This window comes from Salminus brasiliensis, chromosome 7 (assembly GCF_030463535.1).
Source record: "Salminus brasiliensis chromosome 7, fSalBra1.hap2, whole genome shotgun sequence".
Lineage (NCBI taxonomy): Eukaryota > Metazoa > Chordata > Actinopteri > Characiformes > Bryconidae > Salminus > Salminus brasiliensis.
In genome coordinates this window covers 4,169,576-4,188,231 of record NC_132884.1, presented here as the reverse complement: position 1 = coordinate 4,188,231, position 18,656 = coordinate 4,169,576, and the positions used below count along the sequence as shown (strand labels likewise).

Genomic DNA, 18,656 nt, shown 5'->3' with positions numbered 1-18,656 from the left:
TGTGAAGGTCAACAATTCTGACTCTGAGGTCCTGTGACAGCTCTTTGGTTTTACCCATGTTGGAGACTTGAAATCTGTGTGATCTGTCTGATTCTGTGGACAGGTGTTTTTCACACAAGTGATTAGTGAGAACAGGTGGCTTCAGGTCAGGTAACAAGTTGATTGGGAGTGTCTAACTGGTCTGTAAAAGCCAGAACTGCTAATGAATACTAAGGGATCAAATACTTATTTCACTCCATGAAATACAAATCAATTAATATATATTCCTTAGATTTATTTTCTGGATTTTCTTTTTAATATTCTGTCTCTCCATGTAAGAATACATCTACCATTAAAAGTATAGAATGATCATGTCTTTATTAGTGGGCCAACGAAGAAAATCAGCAAGGGATCAAATACTTCTTGGACTCACTGTATATACTGTATGGAAATGAGCCCTGTTGTGGTTAGCTGCCCCATATTGGGCCTAATTCAAATAGCAGGCAAGACTATAGAGTCCTATCCTATTATCATTATCCATCTGTACTGTGTACTAGTTGTCCTTCATTGGTAACAACGACTGCATACCAGAAACACACCACAAGACCTGCCTTTTGTCTTAGAGATGTTCTAAGAACTAGCCGTAACTAGCCGTTTGGTTCTCAACAAAGTGCCTCAACACCACAATGTTCTTGTTAGAGTAGTATTATCAATAGCTAACGGCTATGCTAGGCTGTGCTATGCTACGAGGCTCCTGTAAACCCTCAGGATGATGTGAACCAGCCAGTCAGAGCAGAGATCATCACAGTTTTTGTCCAGGAGTCCTCCATAAAAAGGAAAATCAGGGTGTTTCATTCTGAAGAAACATAACAGGGTGGTAAAAAGGTTTGTAATGCTACTTCTGAGCATTTTTCATCCCCATAAAGTCAAATTCTTACTGTTTATACACCAAAAACAATTGGAAGTACTGAAGAAATGCATTCTGTGGCACCTTTATGTAAGATAGGGAGGTAAAGGTGCACATATTTGTCACTGTATAGTGGACACTGTACAGCGAAATGTGTCCTCCACATTTAACCCATCTGTGGTAGTGAACACACACTCACACACTAGTGAACTAGGGACAGTGAGTACACACGCACCCAGAGCGGTGGCCAGCCAACTCCAGCGTCCGGGGAGCAGAGAGGGTAAAGGGCCTTGCTCAAGGGCCCAACAGTGGCAGCTTGAGAAGCCCAGGAATCGAACCCACAACCCTGTTATCAATAGCCCGGCGCTCTAACCGCTGAGCCACTACTGCCCCTGTAAGGTAGTCTGTTGGTGGTGGTGGGGTTAGCATTGATAGCATTGTGACAAACAAAACCCTCATACGTGTACTTACTCTCAAGCACCCAAACACATACCCATGCAAGCTCACACCCGCTTAACTAAACAGCTTTATTCGTCCACACAGTTCGATCTATGCAAGTGTCAAATTATGACTTCAATTTTCATGCAGAGTCAGACTCAGACTTTTTTTCTCTTCCTTTCTTTTCTTCTTTCCCCTCCTTGCCCATAAACGCCAGCATGCGGCTGTGGTGAGTCAGAGATGGATAATTGCAGTCATCAGTAAGTAAATTACATGACACAGTTCATTCACTGGATGCCTGTCATCCACGCTGGGCCTCCTAGCACGACGCCGTTCCTCCTCGACCCAGTGTTGACAACACAACAGCTGATGACAAAAAGCCGAGCAGCCAGCGAGTTAAAGTGGCCCCCGGCTCACGCGTCCCCACCTTCACGTGTCTTTCAGCCTGACTCTTCCTGTCAAATCCAACCCCGGTCTCAATTTCCAGCTCAACGCCTGCTTGCTTGCGTAGGGAGTGAAGGGAATATTTCAGGTCACTGTCACTTTACTGACGCGAATGCAGGCATGACCCAAAACGGACAGGCAAACAGGGAGATCTAGACAGTAGCGCTGTCACTCAAACCTACGCCAACCACCAGTTTCCCCCATAAATACTCAAAACCCACTCCAGGATGACCCAAATAAAAACAGAAATGGACAGTAATCGTGTCCATCTAGCCATGCTCAACTCTCAGTGGACAACAACGTTAATCAGCGTAGCCTGCTGCAGCAGCGATGTAGGCCTATAACCAAAACTCCAAACAGTTGTCCCAGATAACATGCCCATGTGGGGCCTGTGTGGGTACCAGACCAACAAGGAACCAGAAAGTTTTGGCTGTGGGTCGGCCATGTTGGCCATATTGGCCCACCAGGGTCCAATCATGGTCCAGGAGGACTGCACATGGGGCCTAGGTAGAACCCATGTGAGATTAAGGTAGGCTTTAACGATGGGGCTTATATTGAAAGCCCAACTGGGTCCCAGTAACAACACATGTACAAACCCACTCAGAGCCCATGCCCACCTGAAACCCACCTAGCCCATGCTCTATCCATGTGACCCACGTGAGCATGTTTAAGCGACAAACTAAGCGTAACCTCTGTGCAAATTTGGTCGCTTTACCAAACTACTCCTTCGGCACTGAGCACTCACTAATCATTATTCAATACCTTGACCCCTGCACAATACATCCATAACACACTTCATTTAGCTCTGAGCTAATTCTGCCCCAAAGATCAATCATTTCAATCAATACTGCAGAGCTGAAGGATCATGGCCCACAGCTTTATCCATAAAGGACTCAGTAAAGGGGTTCCCAGTCAACGAGCTGATTCAAATCTGAGTTAACTCTTGAATGCCGCTCTCTCTTTCTGACTATTTGTGACCCTCATGGAATGTTTGGGGCTCTTATAGTTACAGTTACATTATATGTCCAAATGTTTGTGGACAACCCTTCTAAAATCAGTACATTCAGCTACTTTAAGTTGCACCCAAGCTCGTCTAGTCCCTGTAGAAAAGTACTGCCAATAGATCATGAACCTATTGGCACCTATATGTCTAATGGCAGACATGGGCTAGAGAGGGGTATCAAGCCCCCCAGTATTGAGCTGTGGAGCAGTGGAAGAACTGTGTTCTCTGGAATGATGGATGATTGTGCTCCATCCAGTACCTTTGGGATGATGAGGTGGGGTGGTGATCATCCAATATCCTCCAGACCTCACTAACGCTCTTGTCGCTGAATGCAATCAAATACTCACAGCAGTGCTTCTCCAAAATCTAGTAGAAAGCTAATTCAATAAAAGCAGGATAAACTCTTTGGAATGAAAAGACGTCCCAATACTTTTGTCCTTATAGTATAGTACAGCTACCTTATAGTATAGCTACAACGGTGCAGTCCATCTCATTAGCATAGCATCTAAACCAGAAACCCAACATTATGTAACATTTTAGCAACATTATGGCTACAAGTTCTCATTATTTTTAATGGGATTTTAGCTAACATTGCTAAATCTGGCCCAATCTCACAACGGTTGCAATTAAAGAGCGGATTTGTGGGCGGAGCTTACATAGGTCAGTAATTCATTCATTAATTATGTAAGTTAAGTAATTATGAGAGTGGCGAGTTCACGTGTGAGCCCCCATACAGGCCTAACAGGCCATGCAGTGTCATTAAACTGCTTCCCAGCGTACGTACCATCCACCCCCCCCAAATTTGACCTTGCTACTGTCAAGTCAGTGCCCCTGTTGTGTCTCAGCAGCCACCCCAGCGCTTCAGCTTTGCTTTGATGCCGCTGCACTTAGATCCACACACCATTAGGCTACACGCAACACAGGCTCTGATGCTCCTGTCCTCTGGGCAGGACTATTACCCAAACCCCAACCATTACGTGTAACCAGGCTTTGCTTTCTGAACACCCCATGGCATCTGAAGCCCCACTGACACCCTGCAGCTCGTCTTCTTTTACCAAAGACTGCATCAGTTACCTGCTGGCCGGATCGGAATCCGTCTCCATTAAAAACACATCTAGAGGCCATTAGGCCCGGCTCTGTGGGGTCAGAGCAGATAAGAAATAAGGAAATGATCATAAGCCAGTGCTACGCCACTCTGATTACATAATTTAAGCTTCGCCCCTTCCATCAGAGACACCGAGGCAGCTCCAAAAACGGACGGCGCTTGCAGAGAAGCCAAAAAGGTTCCCCATTTTTATTCTTCCTCATGTAACTTCTCCTATCTAATTATACCTCATCTCGTCTTCTGTCTGTCTCTCGTTTTCGCTCGCTGCATTTGACACACACTCTACCCGTGTAATTGCAGTCCCAGCCATGCTGATGGCAATCTGCTATATATCTCAAGCCGCCAGACACATTCACTTTTACACCCACCATCCACACATCGCAGAGATGCAGCATACACTGAGCTGCCAGTTCATTAGAAACACCTACCTTGTGCTTACACTTATTGGCCAGTTTACCAGAAACACCTAGCAGGTTTAGGGTATTGGATGGAGCATCATAATTCATTCCAGAGAACAGCTCAATGCTGGGGGGCTTTATACCCCCACCTCTAGCACAATAGGTTTTCATGTTTACCTCTTCCAGAGAGTCATATTCTATTGGCAATACTTCTCTACAGGGACTAGACAAGCTGTGTGTGTCTGTGTGTCAACAATGTGTACAACTTAAAGTAGCTGAATGCATTCATTATAAGGGCTGTCCACAAACATTTGGACATATAGTGTAGTAGTAAATATCCAACCAATCCATCACAACCTGACCTCACTAATGCAATCAAATCTTCACAATCAACAGCTGTCAACAGCTGGAAATGCAGGGATGCCTTCCCAGACCCAGACTAAGTCTCAGTCTAGGCTAAAATGACAGTGCCAGAGTGGCAGTGTGTAATCACAATGGGCATTAGAATGTAGTCTAAGACTAGGCCTAATCCATGTACAGGACCTGTACAGAGCCTTAATGTTTGCTGCTAGCGTCACTGAGCTGTTCAGATGAATTCACCCACACGTGTTGAGCTTCAGCCAGGAGAAGACATATTTCATCCACAAATGTTCTCTTATCACTGATCACGTTCTTCTCTCTGCTTCTCTGCCCAGCATGTGCTAGTGTGGCTAAGGTTAAACGTGCTCGTCTTTTCAGAACCATCAACAGAGGCGTTCTCTGCGTTTTCGCCATAACCCCTACCAGCACTGGCAGAGAAACACGGGCGCTGTTGAGAAAACACCGTGAAAAACACAGAAAACCCTCCAACACATACCAGAAAACAGAGCGAGAGAGAGAGAGAGAGAGAGAGAGAGGGAGAGAGAGAGAGAGAGAGAATAAAAAAGAAGTAGAGGGCAAGAGAGAGAGAAGGAATCCATGCTGTAGGAGAGTGAGAGAGAGTGAATGAGAAAAAAACAGTAAGACACAGAAATGAAAAAGAGGGAGAAAAGATAGAGAGAATAGAAAGATAAATAAATAAATAGAAAGAGATAGTAAGAGAAAACAGAAAGAAAGAACAAAAGAAAGGAAGAAAGGATTAAATGAAGAAAGAAAAGATAAAAGAATGAAAGAAAGAAAGAAAGAAGTAAGGATGAAAAAAATGATTAAATAAATAAAGAAAGAAAGAAAGGATGAAATAATGAAAGGAAGTAAAGATGAACGAAAGAAAGACATAAAGAAATAAAGAAAGAAAAAAGAAAGAATGAAAGGATGAAAAAAGAAAAGAAAGGACGAACAAAAGGAAGGATAAAAGAAAGAAAGAAAGGATGAAAGAAAGAATGAAAGAAAGGATGAAAGAAAGAAAGGATGAAAGGAAGGAAAGATGAAAGAAAGGAAGAAAGAAATGATGAAAGGAAGGAAAGATGAAAGAAAGGAAGAAAGAAATGATGAAAGAAAGAGAGAAAGAAAGAAAGGGTGAAAGAAAACAAAGTAAGAAATGATGAAAGAAATAGAGAGAATATAACGAGTGAAAAGGACAGAATAGACAAAAAAGACAGAAAAAGAGAGAGAGTGAGAAGTGTGTGTGTGTGTGTGGGGGGGGGGGGGGTTGGGGGCTGCACGACACGAGAAACAAGAGAGAGAGTTGCATATTATGCATTTCTTTAAGATTCAGTGCGACACCAAGCCCACCAAGCAACACTTTAAACACGCACACACACACACACACACACACACACTGACAAAGGAATCCACATTCCTGGCTATCTAAGTGTTTACTGTTGGCCTTGGCCAGACTATCTCTCTCACACTCACATTGCCAGCAAACTTAGATCAGTGTCTTTTTCTCCATGCACACTCACACACACACACATACACACACACACACACACACACACCTCCTCCCCTTCTTCCGTATGTCGATACGGACTGTGCGTGAGGTAGTGCTAAACAGCAGAAAAAGAAAAAGATGTGATCCAGGATGAACAAATGGAGCAACTGGTGGCGAGACAAAAGCGGTGTTAAACACACTCCCGCGCTCGCCCACGCAGAACCCTACAGGCCCTGTTCGATTCCTGGCTGTGCGGGAAAAGCCACCGGTGTTGGAGATGGGACATCTGAGAAACCCCAAGAGACTCGATCCGAAACTAAAGCATGTACTTTTCTCATATTTGTGAACACTTTAAGGGACAGATTCATTATCATCATTCATTCTGGAATGATGGATGATTCCACATCCAGTACTTTTGGGATGAGTTGGGAATGATGAGGTGGGGTGGTGATCATCATCTAACATCCTGACCTTACTAACATTCTTGTCGTTGAGTGCAATCAAATTATCACAGCAATGCTCCTCCAGTAATCTAAGAAAGCCTTCTTTCCTGGACAGTAGAGATAGTTACTCCAACAAAAGCAGAATAAACTCTTCAATAACTACTTCATTTTAGAAGACACAGTGAATGAACAGACGTCCCAATACTTTTGTCTAAATATGTAAATGCTTTCCCCCATGATTAATGCAGGAAGGATCTGCCAGGTCTGCTAGGCCTAGGTCAGTGATCATTCCCTAGATCATTCCCTGTTCATTTCTGTAAGCGTCTGGTAGTCTTGATCAATGCAGTGCCTAAACCTGGCATCCCAGATATGGCTTTACGCTTGGTTTTTGGACCAAACAGCTCAATTATCCCAAGCACCAGGGGCCAGCACAAATAATAGCCTTCACCGATCAGTTAGACTGATTAGAGTTACTGCAGCTGCCAGACTCATCAAACCCAGCTCACCCCAAACAACAGGAAAGCACAAAAACTCCCTAAAGATTTGCTCACCATGGATCTCTGCACTTCCTGCTGATCCAGTTCTAATCCACAGAGGATAAGGCACCCATATGCCACTTATGTACACACATACACTCCTCATTTAGAGGAATAGCGCACCTTGAGCTGGTTCTAAATCATTATCACAGCCCCCCCCCCCCCCCCCCCCCACACCCAACCCCCACCCCCACCCCCTTTCCCACAGGACCTGAAAATATGTATACCAGACTGTGCACTGTGCAATCACCGCTGTGCTTCTTAGCTCTATCAATAGACTTCGGTACACTGACTTCATTGACTTGCTTGTGGTTGCTTATGATCTTCACACACACACACACACACAGAGCACTATAAAGAACCTATACCAGTGGGCTGCTGTAAATACCACCCCGACATGCACTGAGTTGCCAGAAACACCTTGTCCATATGCTCATTGGCCATTTTATCAGAAACACCTACCATATGCATACAGACTTTATCTGTTGCTGCTGGTTATTAGCCCTAAACATTAGCCCTCTCTCTACCCAGTCTATCAATGGAAAAGAAAGAAGAAAGGGTCACCATAGGAACACCTCATGGGAGCAGTTAGGCTATTATTTGAGTGGCGCACTGGTTTGACTAGATCAGACGCAGCAACATTTCAGTGGTTGACTATGTGTATATGGCCTGGTCACTTTATTAGAAACATCTGTTAGAAGTTAGGTTTAGGTTAGGTTAGGTTTGTACAATTCGAGTCAGTCATTCTCTTCAACAGTGGTCAGGCCACTGGATATTTGCATATTTTTGGAAACCGCTCTCATTGTAACAGTGGCATTGAGGCAAAACAGTGGCGAATAGTGGCGAACAGTCACTATTAGACTTAGGCTTTTAGCTTTGGTCGTAAAATGTGAAAAAACCCCATTGGAATTTTTTACTTTTTGACATCATTTTAACCCGGCAGTTGTTCTTAACGTTGCGTCACAATTTTATGATAAATTGACAAATAGAAATGCTCCAAAATGACCATTGAAAGTTTATAAAAAATTATCATTTTTTTCTTCATCCTATAAAAGATTTTCTGTGACAATATAATAATAATAATGATAATAATAATAATAATAATAATATAAATCATATCTTACATGAAGCAGTTTTACAGACTCAAAAGGAGAACCCATGAGGAAAAAGGTCCATGCAGATACAGTCACAAGCATAGTCATGCAGTGAGGTGAGGATGAATCAATGAACTTCCAGAGAGAAGAACCGAGGGCTGCACGGTCAGTGGTTTCTTGCTTCAAACATCTCGACTGGTAATTAGCTGTGGAGTTGAGTCCGAAAATTGTGTGGGAATCCGGCCCTTCAGGACTGAAGTTCCCCACCCCTGGTCTCAAGTGACATTTCTACTCCCGAAAATGGGATTTGCTGATTGCTGTAAGAGTAAGATGTTTGTTTGTATTGGTTCTTGTTACAACGCTAAGCTAAGCTAGGCTAAGCTAAGGTAAGCTAAGCTAAGCTATTGCGCCACTTGTGGGCCATCTTGATGGCGTACACCAGCCAATAAAGGTAGAGCTAGTCCGGTTTTTGTTAAAAAGAAAATCTAATTAAGTCTGGCACAAAATAACAGGGTTGTAAATATGCTTGTTTAACCATATATGAGTGGAAAATACTCAGACATTTAAAAACTTTGGGACAAGTGATGATTAAAACAGTACATTGCCTGGACTAGGGTGGACTGGGATTTCTGCCACTGCTGGTAGACCCATATGACCGCATGCTTTCATACTACTTCCTTTACACTGTGGCCTTCGGCCACGCCCAAATGCAATCACTTCTTTTAGCCAATCGTTAACATCTGCTTTACGACCCATTTTCCTTACATTCAACCAGAGCCTCACTGCACTATTCTCATAGTATGAGTCCTGCCACGCCCCCCTGACTATCCTCGTACACATTACACTGCAGTGTCAGAGAGTGCAGCGAGGGCAGCATCCAGACGGCCACAATTTGCAGGAAGAAAAATTGACGCTAATCAGACTTGAATGTACGTAATTTATTGGAAAACATCACATGTCCACGAACGTCCCATTATTCTGCTTCAGGACCGACCTTAGACTACCTAATGGTTGCCATGGCGCATTAGACAGGGCATCGCTCGCTTTCCACGTAGTCCATCACAGTCACACTCTTTGTCTAGGTGACATTAGCACAGGACCCTAAGAATTGGCCATATTTACACCATCTTCATTATAGAGAGGGCGAGGGATAGAAACATAGATAGAGAGAGAGAGAGAGCAAGAGAGAGCGAGCCAGGGAAAGATTACTATGATAAGTGTGTAGCTGTCAGGCTTTGATATGCAGCAGCCTAATGCCTCACAAAGGGAGGTCCACCGCTGCATTGAGGTGACAGGCCGGTAGGACTAGCACAGACACACCATGAAACATATATGAGGCATTTGTCTCTTTAGCTGAAGGGACAAGTATCACTGTGGTTAGCGCTGGTTGCTTGTGTGTGTACTGCAGGAACTTGACCTTGCGCTTGTCTGGCAGTGAACATGACACACACAAGGACTGTAATATAACACTCCTGCTTCTGGGCCTTGGAAATAAGCACAAGCTCACTGAGAAACCATCTGTGGATAGACACTATGTGTCCAAATACTTGTGGACACCCCTTCAAATGGATACCTTCAGCTACTTTACGTTACACTCATTGCAGAGACAGATGTGCAAATGACCATGTGGACACAGCAGGACCCACTTCAGAGACTGATCTCAGCTAAACGCTCCCAGTTCTGTTTCCAGTTCAGGGTTCAGTGTTACACAATCCGCCACTCTCACCAGCTCGTCACCGCGTGACAGTATTGTGACAGATGACACGGCCTCGCATTTACGGAAGATCGCGCAGAATTCCTGTGCCATTATGAAGAATTTATAACTCCATCCCTTCTCTTACAAATGCCTTTTTAATGACTGACTGAACGGGTAGCTGTTATAATTATTCCCACGGCTACAGACGCCACCGCGGCTAATTAAGCTAAATTAGCGGTGCAGCTCCGGCTGGTGTTCTGATTGCACACACCACTGTGTGCCCCCTACTGCTCGCCAGCCTGCCACACTATTCACAGAGCCTGTGAAAGCGCCAGTTGTTGATGCAGATGCTTTCTGGCTCACAGTCGCTATGACCACCGCAGGCCGGGGATCTGATCCCCTATCAGCAATTCAGCTCTGAGGCGTTTTGGGGGGAGAAGCCCTGGACCTTAAAGAGAAGCTTCACTAGTCTGCAGGAGGTCTGGAACACTCTGCTTGGTGTAGAACTCTGTAGTGCATCCTGAGTGCTAGAATTCTAGAACACCTCACGGCACATTCTAGATTCTAATGGTCTAGAACTCACTCTGGTGCATTCCAGATGCTGATGTTCTAGAACTCTCTGTTGCCTCCCAGGTGCTAGAATTCAAGAACTACCTGTGGTTCTTTCTTGATGCTTAAATTCTAGAACTCAATTCTAAAATTCCTTGTGGCTCATTCCAGATGCTGATGTTCTAGAACTCTCTCTGCTGCATTCCAGATGCTGATGTTCTAGAACTCTCTCTGTTGCATTCCAGATGCTAATGTTCTAGAACTCTCTCAGCTGCATTCCAGATGCTGATGTTCTAGAACTCCCTCTGCTGCATTCCAGATGCTGATGTTCTAGAACTCTCTCTTTTGCATTCCAGGTGCCAGAATTCTAGAACTCTCTCTGCTGCATTCCAGATGCTAATGTTCTAGAACTCTCTCAGATGCATTTCAGGTAATATAATTCTAACGCCCTGGAACTTTCTCTGCTGCATTCCAGATGTTAGGATTCTAGAACTCTCTCTGGTGATTCCCAGGTGCTAGAATTCAAGAACTCCCTGTGGTTCATTCTTGATGCTTAAATTCTAGAACTCAATTCTAAAATTCCTTGTGGCTCATTCCAGATGCTGATGTTCTAGAACTCTCTCTGCTGCATTCCAGATGCAGATGTTCTAGAACTCTCGCTGCTGCATTCCAGATGCTAATGTTCTAGAACTCTCTCTGCTGCATTCCAGGTGCTACAATTCTAGAACTCTTTCTGGTGCTTTTTAGATTCTAACAACCTGAAACTTTCTCTGCTGTATTCCAGATGCTGATATTTTAGAACTCTCTGTTGCCTCCCAGGTGCTAGAATTCAAGAACTCCCTGTGCTTCATTATTAAAGCTAAAGTTCTAGAACTCAATTTTAAAATTCCTTGTGGCTCATTACAGGTGCTACAATTCTAATTTTCCTTGCACAGTCTAGATGCTTATATTCTAGAACACTTTGTGGCGCTTTCTAGATGCTAACATTCTGGAACGATCACTGGTGCATCCCAGATGCTTGCGTTCTAGAACCCTCTCAGGTGCATTCCAACTTGTCTAGAATACTAGACAAAATGAGCAGTACCTAAGCGTAGTTGGGACTGTAGATAGTAACTGCCACTCATGGATAAAAACATCACTGTTGGTGTTACTCTACAGCAGCGACCTCCACTTGTTGCAGCTATTGATATTCCTATGACTCAGGCAGTGCAGGCTAGCTATTATACCAGCAGTCGGTCTGCTGCCTGACACAGTATTTTTACACATGGCCTCAAAATTGACATGTTAATTAGCTCATGCATATTAATGAGCAACACTCCACGCTTCTGAGTGGCAAAATGTACCAAAAATCTCTGAATCAGAGCCACGTGTTGGCACAAATAACCAACAGAAAATAAGGTTGAAGAAACCACAGAATGGTCGCAAGGCTGTTGCCACAAAGCCACTTGGGTGGCTTTTTGCCAGGTGGTTGCTATGGTATTTAAGGTGGTTCTTGTGGAGTTGCTAGGTGGCTGCTATGCTGTTGCAAAGCAGTTGCTATGATGCTGCTAGGTGGCTGCTATGACATCCCAGGTGGTTGCTAGGGTGTTGCTAACTTGTTGCTCGAAGGGTGCTGTAGTGTTGCTAGGCAGATGCTATGGCATCCTAGGTGGTTGCTAGGGTGTTGCTAAGTTGTTGCTCGAAGGGTGCTGTAGTGTTGCTAGGGTGTTGCTAAGTTGTTGCTCGAAGGGTGCTGTAGTGTTGCTAGGCAGATGCTATGGCATCCTTGGTGGTTGTTATGTTGTTGCTAGATGGTTGCTATGACATCCCAGGTGGTTGCTAGGGTGTTGCTAACTTGTTGCTCGAAGGGTGCTGTAGTGTTGCTAGGCAGATGCTATGGCATCCTAGGTGGTTGCTAGGGTGTTGCTAAGTTGTTGCTCGAAGGGTGCTGTAGTGTTGCTAGGCAGATGCTATGGCATCCTTGGTGGTTGTTATGTTGTTGCTAGATGGTTGCTATGGCATCCCAGGTTGTTGTTATGGTGTTGCTAAGTTGTTGTTCAAAGGTAGCTGTACTGTTGATTTGTGGATGCTAGATAGATGCTATGGCATCCCTGGTGGTTGCTAGGCAGTTGCTATGGTGTCAAACATTTGGAGACATAAAGCAGTGTGTATTTGTGAAAACTTAAGGGCAGATGTGCACAGATGTGATTCTGCGAGTGTGATGAGTGCATGCACAAAGTTCTGGTGGTTGAAGCTTTGGGTCGGGAGGCCTGTGTGTGTGTGTATGCATGTATATACAGGCACACACACAGATGTGCTATAGGTTACGGTCAGAGGGCCGGCTTATAAGACATATCGATCATAAGCGGTCATAAGAGAACGTGATTGAGCTCTTTAAAATTTATAAGAGCACAAATGAGCTTTTCTATCTGCAGCCGCCCACCAGCCCGGCAAAAACATCTGCTCCTGTTCTGCGGCCCTACACACAGCATGTTCCTGCTGAACGCCAGAACCAGAATTAGTGTGCATTTCGGACGAACAGTAAGTTGCTGGCTTCTGAATGGGCATCATTTCTGCAGCTCAGACGCGTTAAACGAAGTCCTAACCCAGAGATTTAAGCTTCCTCCGCCACACAAAAGAGGGATTTTGCATAACATGGCACGGCACAATACAACAGAGTGATCGGGATTAGTGGAACACGTTGGGCCTGCTTAGAGTCGCCTGGCTGCTAATACCCAGTGGCCTTCATTGTTGGTCAATAGACAGAGACAGCTCTCCGCCTCTGAAACTTGGTGATGTGGTGAGCTCTGGACTCCAACTCAAGGTTATGTATTCACATTATTTTCCATTTGCCATTTGTCTTTATTTTGTGGAGACCTTCTCTAGAAGAAGACGGTTCCAGACACAACACAGAAGATCCTTAACATCCAACCAAGCATGCATATGTCTGCTTTCACCATTCTGTGGAAGGGAAACCAACACCAGAACGTCCTCACTTGGAGAAATGGCTCGTTTTTGAGGCTTGAGGACGCATCGGCTGCTTGTGAGGTTCTTAAGTGGGTTAGCGCTTAGGCTAACGTCTTACCTGATAGCTTACCCAGCTAACACCTGACGCATCCGGGGCTTCACCGGAGCTTCATAACCTGAGCCATTTCTCTGGGTAAGGACGTTCTGGTGTTGGTTTCCCCTCCACAGAATGGTAAGAGCAGACGTATGGACACTTGGGTGGAGGTTAGCTTTTTAGCTTTTTAGCTGCATTCACTTCGAATGGGATATGACCGTAAACCATTGACTACAAAATTCTATGCAAATTCTAGACACAGTGAAAGTGGGTGTGGCAAAAAGGTCGGTGGTGGTGATGGTGGTTCCTATTTCTTATGTATAAGCGGCCCATGCTATAAGTCCCTGACATTGAACAGATCATTTCCACCCAAGGCCACGCAGCACCGGGGGGACAGAAACGAAGACATCTGTCCTTGGAGTGAAGCCACACACTCAGGGCGCCACTACACTCGCCAAGGTTGAGCGACAACCCTTCACACCGTCTTTACAAGGGGTTCTGGAGGGGTGTGGATATTAGGTATTGATTAGCTGTGGAGCAAAGCTCCTTCGGCCATCCATCTTCCAGGCTACTGTACAGTCATTACTGAAACAGTACTGTAAAACATCTCAACCGGCAGCAGCGATCCATCTTCAGACGTCAAGAGCTCGTACGACATTGTGACGGTCAGGAGAACATCCCAGGTTCTAGTCCTTCAGATGTGGCACCCGAAGTTTCCTTTTCCCGTTCTTGCACTGAAGCTATGAGGCTGATTGAGCCGTGGGAACGGTTTGAATGAATGGTGGGAAAACCGTAAGCCTTCTTCATTTAAAAGGGTTCTTTAAAGGTTCTTTGAGGGTCATGGTACATGGTCATGGACCATGACAACTTAAAGAACCCTTTATGTGTTAAGTGGCTCTTGCTTGTGTTTGTCGAAACCATGCTGTGTATGATTCTACAAAGAACCTTTTTAACAATGGTTCTAAATGGTTTTAAATAGCATCAAAAAGTGTTCCATTATCATTACAAGCCAAAGAACCCCTTCTTAGAACTCTGTAGAGCCCATTATGCTCACAAAAAGGGTGCTGCAACTATTGCTGGAACCCTTTTAATGATTAAACCATTTTTTTAGAGAACCACATACATGAGCTTTTCCATCACTGAAGAAGAACCATCTAAACAAGCAAAGAACCAAAACTCGTGCCTTTGCTAATGAACCCTTGAAGAACCCCAGTGCCTCGTAGCTCTAGCGCAAGTAAAGTAAAGAAGTAAGTAAAGAAGTAAAGACATTTCGGACACCAAATGTGTCTAGACTGATCAACTACACCCTTACAAAAGGGGTTCTACAAGGGTTCTTTAGTAAAGGCAACGGATAACGAACGCACTCTATATAGAACCATGAGTCAAAGAACCCTTTTAATGCTTAAATACATACATACAAGTTCTTTACTTGGTTAAGTGGTTGTTCCAATACAAGACAACTCTCTTGCAGATGGTTCTTTTTAGAACCTTTTTAAAACTAGTTTAAGTAGCACCAAAAAATGGTTCCACAATTGTTTTAAGTGACAGAACACTTTTCAGTGTACTTGTCTTGCGTAAAGTGCAGTGGGAAATTTTACACTTACTACAGTCGGGTTCTTTAGTAAAGACTATTGCTCTATGTACAGTAGAATCATGACAACTCAAGGAACCATTTGAAAGTTTTAATGGTTCTTCTGTATGCGATAAAGAGCCTGTGTTTTTACAGTACCTTGTTTAAGAAAGTTCTGCATAGCAACAAAAATAACCCTAAATATTAGACCTAAATATTGTCCTGAAAAAGGGTTCTAACTGTCTTGGTCTATAGATAGTACTATAGGGAACCGTCTATAAAAAAGGTTCCCCACCAATGTGAAGAACGTTTTATTAAGACAACAAAAACTACTGTATTAACTGTACCATTCAAATGGACATTTAAGTTGGTCAGGGTTCTAAACAAAACCATTGCTTTTACTAAAAGAACCCTGAGGAACGCTTTTAGAGAACCCTTCTTTTCTGAGGGTGTGGTCATAGTGTGGTCCAGTGTTCTGAAGATACTGGAAGTAAATATGTGTAAATGATCAAACAAACCAGTGGAGGTCTCTGGCCTTCACTCATTGCTTTGAGAACCGTGGTTCTACAGCATCACGCCAACAAACTTTTTTTGGCACCTGTGTTGAAACAGTTCTGCTCTTGCAAATGAACTCTAAGGCAGACTGCAGCCATTCTTTGATCTGGTCTTTCCTGAACTTTCTATGTTCTAACTGTACTCTTTTCCCTTTTAGGATGGCCGGAACCACTATCCTTTAGAACCATGTCAACAGAACCTGTTGATCTTGAGTCTTCAGGGCTAAAGCATAAAGCATAAATTAACCTCAACCCAAAACCTAAACCTAACCGTTACCCTGACTCTAATCCTATCCCTCACCACTAACCTTAACCTCAACCCAAATACATAGAACCCTGAAGGAACCTTTCAGAGAACCCCTTTTTTTAGAACCATGTCACTGGAACCTGTTGATCTTGAGTCTTCAGGGCTAAAGCATAACTTTAACCTCAACCCAAAACCTAAACCTAACCATTACCCTGATCCTAATCCTATCCCTCACCCCGAACCTTAACCTCAACCTCAACCCAAATACATAGAACCCTGAAGGAACCTTTCAGAGAACCCCCTTTTTTTGCTGAGAGTGTGGTATCAAGACATATCCAGTGTTTTGAAGATACTGGAAGTAAATATATGTAAATGATCAAACAAAGGCCTCAGGGTGTGTGTGTTGGGGTGGGGGGGATGGGGTCCATGGAATATAGAACATAGAACCGTGGTTCTATGGCATCTATGGCATTGCGTTTCTTCTTGTGGAGAGTTGAGAAGTATAGCTTTTCTAATGTATGATCTGGTCTCTCCTGAACTTTCTAACAGTGGTCTTTTTCCCTAATAAGCTGCGCAGAGCTACAAGCCTTTAGAACCACGTCACTGGCTCTGACGGAGCCTCCGTCCGCATGGAACCTGTTGATCTTGAGACTTCAGGGCTGATTTTTTCAAATGGCATCCGTCCTGAGTCGTTCTACTGTAGGTTCTACACTAATTGGTTGGCATTTGAGGTGAAGTGCCTTTGAAAACAATCTGTCAGCATAGTCTCTCTCTCTATGTCTCTCTATGTCTCTCTATGTCTCTCTCTCCTCGTCGCTTTGTGGAAAGCTCCTCACGAGGTGCTGCTTCTGAAGCACTGGGCTGTGAAGCTGCCTTCATCTGGGAATTAAATCCGAGGTATAAATAGCACCTTGCCATGTCAAGGAATCATCCTCATCTTCCTCATCACCACCATCATCATCATCATCATCATCATCAATAAGGTGCATTGCAACTGAAACAGCGCCCTCTCGTGGTCACCGCGTACGGTGCAACGCTTTCCTCTTTCGCCTTTGCGCACGAGCCTTGACCACTGATCCGGCTCACCCCTCTCCAGGATCTCCCGCTTGGAATTCTCTGGAATGTGCAACATCCGGGAATTTATGGAATTTTACAGAAATCCGTGGAATTGTTACAGCCGCGTGCTACTTTTTGAGTGTGTGACGCTGGTAATGCTGTTAACGCGCAACAGTAGATCAGGAAAGCCTCTTACACACACACACTCTCACACACACACACACTCTCACACACACACACACACACACACACCTGTCCAGGACTTCTAACACACTGACTGGTGACTCATTTATGCATTCAGACCACTGAGCTGAGAACTAGTGTGTGTGTGTGTGTGTGTGTGTGTGTGTGTGTGTGTGTGTGTGTGTCTCCAAGGGAATCCTACGCTCTGTTGGAATGCCTACAGGTTTTGGAATATGCGCGTGTGCATAAAGTGTTTTAGTGCACGTGAGTGTTTTAGTAAGCGGTTGCGTGTGTGTATATGGGTGCGTGTGCGCGCGCTCGGTCCAGCATCATCATGTCACATTACGACGCGTCCGCTACCGCGCGTGCAACTTCCACGCCGTGTTTGAGCCAATCCAATCCAGCCTCACTCACCTGTGCCGGAGCAGCGCGGACCGCGCGCGCTGCCACGCGCCTAGATCCGTGCCCCCTTCTCGGTCTTCCTCCCCCACCCCCCTCAGCAGGGCGAAGCGCAGCACCAGCGCAACACCATCAGAGCGCGCGCTCCCGCGGGGCAGAGGCGAGCGTGTTGTCCGCGAGCGACATCCCGCTCGGGCGCGGAGATCCACATGCCGCGCGCTGGGCAAGCTGGGCGAGCTGGTCAGGCTGCGGCGCGCGCCCCAGATGCGCACCGGCGCGCGTTCAGAGCGGATGTCTCGCGCACTAAGAAGGACGCGTTTCTGCAAGTTGTAGAATTAAAGAAAAGGTGGAGAAGCTGTAGTTTTGCAACACCACAAGAAGCTCGAGGAGGTTGGTGGAGCTGCGCGCGAGGGCGGGCTCGCGCCGAAAACCAAAAAGCCAACAAGGCTACCAAAGCTGTTGCATCCGGCTGCTGAGGTCTCCTTCTCCTGCTTCTCCTCCTCCTTCCTCCTCCAGCAGTCACCTGGGCGCGCGCGCGCGGCCACTCCGCGCAGAGACGGTCCGATGACGCGCACGAGCGTTTCTCTTCAGCTCCCCCCACCCGCCGCGCGGCGCCGCACCTCTAGGACGCCTGAGTGAACGGCTGACCGTTCCTGGAAAGCAGAGCGGATCCGCACGAGCAGCCGTGAAGACATCAGCGCGCGCACGTCTCCTCCTTTACCTCCTCTTCTTCCTTCTGCCGATACCCGTCTCCTGCGAAGCGCTCGGGTGCGCTGCGCACGTGTGGACTAGCAGACAGGAGAGAGAGAGAGAGTCGAAGAAGAGAGAGAGAGAGAGAGAGGGAGAGAGAGAGAAAGAGAGAGAGAGAGAGAGCGAGTGAGACAGAGAGAGAGAGAGTCGAAGGAGAGAGAGAGAGAGAGAGAGTCGAAGAAGAGAGAGAGAGAGAGAGAGAGAGGGAGAGAGAGAGAGAGAGAGAGAGAGAGAGAGAGGGAGAGAGAGAGAGAGAGAGAGAGAGGGAGAGAGAGAAAGAGAGAGAGAAAGAGAGAGAGAGAGAGTGAGACAGAGAGAGAGAGAGAGAGAGAGAGAGAAAGAATAGAAATACACAGTGAGAGAGCGAGTGAGACAGAGAAAGAGAGAGTCGAAGAAGAGAGAGAGAGAGAGAGAGA

The 18,656-nt window shown here is 45.4% G+C and overlaps 1 protein-coding gene across 1 annotated transcript in view; it reads right to left on the bottom strand.

The window, feature by feature from the left end:
* LOC140559425 (uncharacterized) overlaps positions 1-17,824 on the bottom strand; it is a 51,306-nt gene extending 33,482 nt beyond the window's left edge. The window contains exon 1 of the mRNA XM_072682932.1: positions 17,506-17,824. The gene's annotated coding sequence lies outside the window, so the exon portion shown is untranslated. The remainder of the gene's footprint in view (positions 1-17,505) is intronic.
* Positions 17,825-18,656: the final 832 nt, after the last annotated feature.